The sequence below is a fragment of the Clupea harengus genome, chromosome 1 (genome assembly GCF_900700415.2).
Source record: "Clupea harengus chromosome 1, Ch_v2.0.2, whole genome shotgun sequence".
Classification (NCBI taxonomy): domain Eukaryota; kingdom Metazoa; phylum Chordata; class Actinopteri; order Clupeiformes; family Clupeidae; genus Clupea; species Clupea harengus.
In genome coordinates this window covers 28,252,761-28,259,796 of record NC_045152.1, presented here as the reverse complement: position 1 = coordinate 28,259,796, position 7,036 = coordinate 28,252,761, and positions in this window count along the sequence as shown.

Below are 7,036 nucleotides of genomic sequence, written 5' to 3'. Positions count from 1 at the left end.
GTTGGTAAGAACAGTAGAATGTTGGGAAATGTTTTTGGTCAATGATGCAAATCCCTAGCTGCATTACCTTAATTAATTCTGAAGTAGCCTCACAATCTTTGAACGCTGCATAGCCCACGCCCTGCAGAGTTACTCAACGTCTGAGCAGCCAGGGAGACCTTGATTGAGTTTATAAGGCGAAATTAAGAGCACATTAGCGCTACAAGATACAAACATCATCAAAAAGTATAAAAACACAATAAAGCCCTAGAGCCCATTTCTATTGCGGCCCTCTATACATAAATCATCATGCAAACATACCTTCATCTTCTGATTAGTAAAGTTCACATGCTTATCGGTTGGCAGCATGTAGTCCACTTTTCTTTTGGACATGGTTCAGCTGAACTATGTACTTCCAATTGAAACTGCCAGTTATGCTTCTAAAAGGCTGTATGCCTGCAGAATCAGATTTTTTTTTTCCGCCCACTGCACACATCAACTGTAAAGCACCATAGTCTGCACAATTATGTAAATACAATCAACATGTATAAAAAGCAGAACAGTCAACCAGAGCAGATAGGCAATAATGAGCATGTACCTGCAACATATTGCGTGTCAGCTTCAGCATGTGGCAAGCGTCCATCATAACAAAAACAATGTCATGGGTTACTGGATGTGGGAAATGGGTCTTCAAGGGCTCACAGGGCTCTGCTTTTAGATCGCACCCAAGTTGGGAGCACATACTGACATTTGATGCATGACCATCCATTGTCATGCATACCACCCTTATCTGACGATGATGCAGCTCTTCTAATGCATGTTCTGCTCACACTTTCTGTGATTCTGGTGTGAGGGACTTGGTCCAATAATCTTGAAGCCCAACCACCATAAACACAAGAACCTCGGAAGCTATGTCAGTCTCATTCTGAACACACTGAATATTCTGAACAGAGTCTCTGATCATCTAGTCGCATACGTGTTGCATGAGAATATGATTTCTAACAGACATGAAACACTGTGAAGGAAATTTTGATTTCAACTAGAGAAAAACAAATACTCACATCATCAAGAGATTGGACAAGGCTCTTGAGCTCTTCAATGCCAAGAATCTTGGCACATACTCGTCACGTCGATCAAAAAAGGTCTTCTTGAGGTCTACGGATATTATACGTCTGAATTCTGCTGCAATCTAATCAAATGCCAGGCACACAATGGAACAGAAACACATGGTCAGATGTTATGTTTTGAGACTAGAGTAAGTGGATCAAATATCTTTATCATTTATGTTACAATGCAATTCTATTTTTTAGAAAGTAACCCCCGCTTCAAGAAAGGATACTAACCTGTTTCGCTGTAAACAAAGCAGGCCATCTGCTCTTCACATCTTTAACCAAAGGCTCGTCCTCGATCACTTCATTTCGCCTCAAAGAAAACATGCTGTCCTTAAGTCCTTTTCTTCATCTCACACTCTAAAGTACTTCTCTCCACTTCAAGACTGTTTTTTCTGCTTTTTCCCTGAACATGAATCAGCCAGTCTACTCGACCCAGTACAATCATATATTTCTGGAGAAAAGAAATTAGTGTTAGCATACTTTAAAGTGCAACAAATACCAGAATTTAATTAAATAGAGAATCATACACCTCATTTCAATTAAAACATTAAAAGACCATTACAAGCATTGAGATCACCTAGTGGCCAATGCATTTTTCTGCACTTCAATACAGTCTAGTCTATTGAAAAACAATACGATTTTTAATCAATGGATTGTCATAAAGAGCCACATGGGTTCTTGCAGGCAAATTCATATCAATGGGCTTATGCTACCGTTACATACAATACTTCAATTTATGAGGCTATGTGTTCTCAATAAATTATTGTTAAAATTATTTAATTACATTATTCAGTTATCAATTCATTATCCATCATTAATGTAATGTTATTGCTAAATGTAATTATTCATTAGGAATTGGGCTTTCAATTGTGGTGATTGAGCCAAATGAAGGCATGGTGCACGCTCGCATGCTCATGATCATGAGTAGCTTAGCTAGCTAACTTAACCACCACGTCTGCCTTATGAGCCAGAATAAAAACACTGCATTCTTTTCTATTTCTTTTTCTACATGCCCTCATACGATTAAAACTGCCCTCAACAGCCAATGTTCAAGCATTACCAGGCTTAACTAGGTGAAAATGCATTAACACGAGCTAGCAATGTACTTGGCTAACCAGTCCTTGCAACCAGCTAGCTAGCATTAATGGTTACGAAGGAATGTATTATAGCCTAATATTTTGCCATTACCATTTCATTTTGAACGTGTGTCCTTTAAATGAACAAATGTATGTTTCAAACCAATTTTAAGATAATGTGATCTAGTCGATGTTATCTTGCTGCTGGCCCTGCATAAAGCAAACAGTCTAGCTAGCTAGCTACTGTAGCTAGCTAGTCTTCAATGCCGCGCTTCGGTTAGCAAGTGCTTAGGGTGCGTCCACACTAGCCCGGGTAAATACAAAAACGCGTTTACATTTGTTGCGCATCTATGTGCTGCGGCTCCCGCTCTTTTCTCGCGAGCATACATTTGTGTGCTGTATGTGCAACTGTAGCGAAGGGAGAGCGTGGTCACCCCACCCGGACTCGAACCCGGGTCTACAGGGTGCCAAACATGCTCTCTGACCGCCACACCAAAGAGCCGCCCTCCACAACAGCCTTTGGACATGGAGGAATGGTGCCATCTCTCAGGTGCTTGATGATGTTGGAGTTCGCAAACAGGTGAGCGTCGTGGACACGGCCGGGCCATTTCACCACCACATCAATAAATTGGTACTTGTAATCACACACAGCTTGGACATTCAGTGAGTATCTGTGTTTTCTATTTATAAAATCAGAAGAATTTGAACGTGGTTGTTGAATGTCTATGTGTGTGCCATCCAGGGGCGGCCCTAGCACATTTGGCGCTCTAGGCGAACTTCACTCCTTTTTTCCCCCACGAAAACAGAATTGCAACTTTCAAACGCTATTCCGCCCTGTAATGGTGCAAACCCATGACAGCGACGCGATACGCTTCCATCACTTTGAGTGGGCGTGTTGTAGCGTGTGGAAATAGCATTTTCAAACTGTCAGAGACGACACCAAACATTCTGATTGGCCGCTGCGGAAAAAAAATTGCTCCTCATTTGCATAGGATTCAACATTTTCCACCTTTAATCGGTCGCGTCGCCCAAAAAGGTGGTCTACGTCACAATGGATTGGCTCCCGTTGAAATGCATGGGATTAGAATATCGCGTCGCTCGTAACGGTGTCATGGGTTTCCACCGTAAGACTGCATTTCTTTCACATAAACACATCAACGATCGCAACGATGAACAAACATTAATTCAAGAACAAATCACTGAGAAAATGTCACGCCTGTGCTGGACTACGCTCCGGCCACGCCCCCTGTTCACACACACACCTCCACGTCATCTTCCCAATCGCCTGTCAATAATGTTTTCTTAATCTTCTAAAAGTGAATCTAAAATGATATAACAAAAGTATGTATTATCATTATTTGTTCAATGTAGCTATTATGTATAGCATTTTGGTGTATTTGGACAGCCTGACATTTTTTTATTCCAAGATGCATAGCTCTTGATTAGTTGAATCATGTCTAATTAAACTGGCTAGCTCGCTCCACCAAAACTAACGTTGTTATGATTACTCAAATTTGTATTTCATGACACATCGAAAATGACGCAAATTGCGGTACAGCTGAACTTGAACTGATGTTTTGACTGAATGGCAATAACAAGGAACGTCACAAGTCACTGGCTAGCTAGCGTTAGCTAACTAGCAAGATTACATACAATCCATTCGCGTTGACAATACAACAATACACTTGAATTTTTACCAGTATTCCTCATTTGTTGACAAGTTGGCGTGTTTGGCTTCCTTAATGGGTGTGCTATGCAACGAGTAAGATATGTGTAGTGTTGTTGCACTGGCTATTGGCTTTATATGTGCGCCCCTATTTTAATCATGTCTTTTTTTGTATAATGTAGAATAAATGGACATATCATTTTTTATATACCCGCCTCTAAAATCCTTAAAGAACTATGTGACGGGGAGTAGGAAAACTTTCAGTGATAAGAAGAAAAGATCACTGAAACCTTAACTCCACTAAAGTGCCTGGGGCAATTCATGCATTCGTGAAAGTTTTCTTATCTGAAATTCATTCTAGGCTAAAAGAGGATTTAAGGATTTACCTTTCTCCTTGGCACGTTTCTCTTCTTCTTCCTTTCTTTTCTTCTTAAATTGCGCCCCGGATGGCTTTTGCCTCTTCATTATTTCGTTCTTAAAAGTTTCTTGAACACACACACACTCTAACCAAACGCATCACTGTGCTAGCATGTTCTGACAACACCAAGGACGTATGTACCCCTTCCGTTTTCGATTTTTGGCTGATTTTACCCTAATGTTAGATTTTTTTTTTATGTCAAAATATTGGTTGGAGATATAGAAGGGGGCGCAAAAAACTCTTTCCAGCAAAACAAAAACAATTCTTGTTTTTTTTCCCCGCCCCCCTCTGAGTGGCGCCCTAGGCGACCGCCTGTAGGAAAAAACGCCCCTGGTGCCATCGACAGCTCCTATGCACTGAGGTATCCCGTAGTTAAGGAAAAAAACGACTTGTTAGGTCCGCTACTGCAGGCTCGGTAAGTGGCAGGGTGATGTACTCTAGACCCAGGTGATACGTGATCGCTGTGCATACCTCCCTGACAATTTTCGAGACCGTTTGACGGGCAAAGCCAAACGAGTTTGCCGTTTTGCGCATCCTGCCTTCGTCGCTCAGGTAGTACAACGTACAGGCCACCTTCTTCAGTACGTCCACGTCTCTCATTTGCATTGTCAGTCCTTCGATATGAGGGCGTAAGATGATCTTATTAGGCTCCCTCTCGACATCCTAAAATTATCTCTCCACTCCTCGGGCAATACAATTTGGTTTTCAAAATTGTCCCACCAGCTAGCTGTTCGGCCAGGTCTCACCCAGAACAGCCGCTCCATGTACGGGTTTAACCGTCTTCTCTTCCTCGTTTCATTCAGGCAGATGAGGATGAGATGGAGATGGAGAGCGAGAACAGAGAAGATGGTGGCGCCCGGAGAGCTCCCACGTTATTTACTAATTAAGATTGATGTCAAGAAAACCGCGATAAAAATGATCTGCGTGGGGAAAAAAAACATCTATTTATTAATATTATTTATACTAATACTATTTATTATTATTATTATTATTTATTATTATTATTAACTGCAGGAATGTCTGCCTGTTTCACAACTGAGAGAGGAATTTGTTGAAATTTGTCATTTTAACTGATGAAGCCTCGCCCACACTTCCTTCTGTATTTCCATGTGCCGAGAAGTCACTGGATTGGGAGGGTCAATTGGTTCCAAGACGTCCTCGAATGGATACCACAGGATATCTTCCAAAAGTGGCCAGAAGAACCTGTTTGGTCCAGCACAGCTCATGCATTTGACCTGTGCAAGGGATTCATCTGTGGCTAGAATAACCCCTGGATAGAAATCATCGTCATACTTGATGACACACCATCCTCCGCATGTGTTTGGATTTTGCCAGTCAAACACCCTCTGTGTCCAAGTAGATGTATCTTTGGGGTCAAATTTGAAATGTTGTGTGTAGAAACACTGGCATTCCAGTTGCTTGTAGACTATGCACATGCAGCTCACATCACGGTAAGCAATTTGCCCTGCAGCCACACAAACGACTTGATGAATACGCATTGTGGATGGAACCACTGGCAAATTGGCTGGCATCCTCCGAAGGGCCTTCTCAACTGCCTCCTCTTCAATGAAGTGCAACTTGATGGCAGTGTTGCTCTCCTCTAAGGCTCTGTATAGTGTATGAGCATTCGGGATGTCAATGCCTTGACTTATCAGCCGGTCTGCGGTTCTTTTAAGGGTGGCACCAACCCCATCTGGTGCTCCCTTCCCATTACCCGCCTCAAAAAAGTTCCAAGACCCTACCCTGAAGCCTCTCTTGGCCAGTTCTGTGCTGAACAAAAAGAAATTGCCCTTTTGCCTGTACTGGGTACAGGGACCATCACTGAAGAAATGCACAGTTGTGATGTTGGGGTGGGTTCTTTGCAACTCCTCAAGCACAGGGTTGAGGTGTGCCCAGATTGCTTTTGTTGCTTGAGTCTCACCGCCACAAACGTAAGGTTTTCGTGCAGCTTGCACATGCATGTTTCCCAATCGGCAAGGGAAGGGTGAACCACCCAGAAAGGTCGGAGGCGGCAAAACATGGAGTAGCATAACTCGGCTGGGTTCTCTGCAAGATACTTCCTATGCAGAGTTTTCATGGTGTCAAGAAGGAACCTCTTCTGCATCTTCTTTTTATCTTTTGTTATGGTTTGCTTTTTGCCAGTCGTCATTCTGCTCACATCATCCCGTACAAAGAAATCCCTCACCTTCTTCTTGACACCCACAAAGTTTGAGATTTCCTTCCTTTGAAAGGTGGATACACTGCGGGATTTTGTAAGACTCCGGCGTTTCTTTGAAAAACCCAATGCCCCCTCCGAAAATGTTTGCAACCTGTACTTCCTAATTATGTTACCCACTGTTACTTTTGATATTGTTTGCCTCTCTCTTTCAGTTTTTGCCTTTTTGTAAGTGTCCTTTATTTGAGCAGTGAGTAATTTGTGATGTAATAGAGTCTTCCTGACATTACTTGTTACATGGCTAGCTTCATCTGTGGAGCTTGACAAATTCTTTTTGCCTAAACGTTGGAGCCTTTTTGTGTATTTTTCTTTTGATCTCCTCTCCTGATCCAGTGATTTCTGTAGATCTGCAATCTGCTTTTTCATCTTGTCTCTTGTCTTTCTTGTTTTTTTCTTCCCTTGCTCAGATTGTCTAAAACAAACATATACAAGAGTCATTCTACAGATTCGGTGCCAGGGTGTACTACTGCTATAACTTTTCAGAACATTGATCAAACTACACTTAAACTACAGCATTTCAAAGTTTAAACATATACAACAGAATCATAAGCGACTCAGTGGAGGTAAATC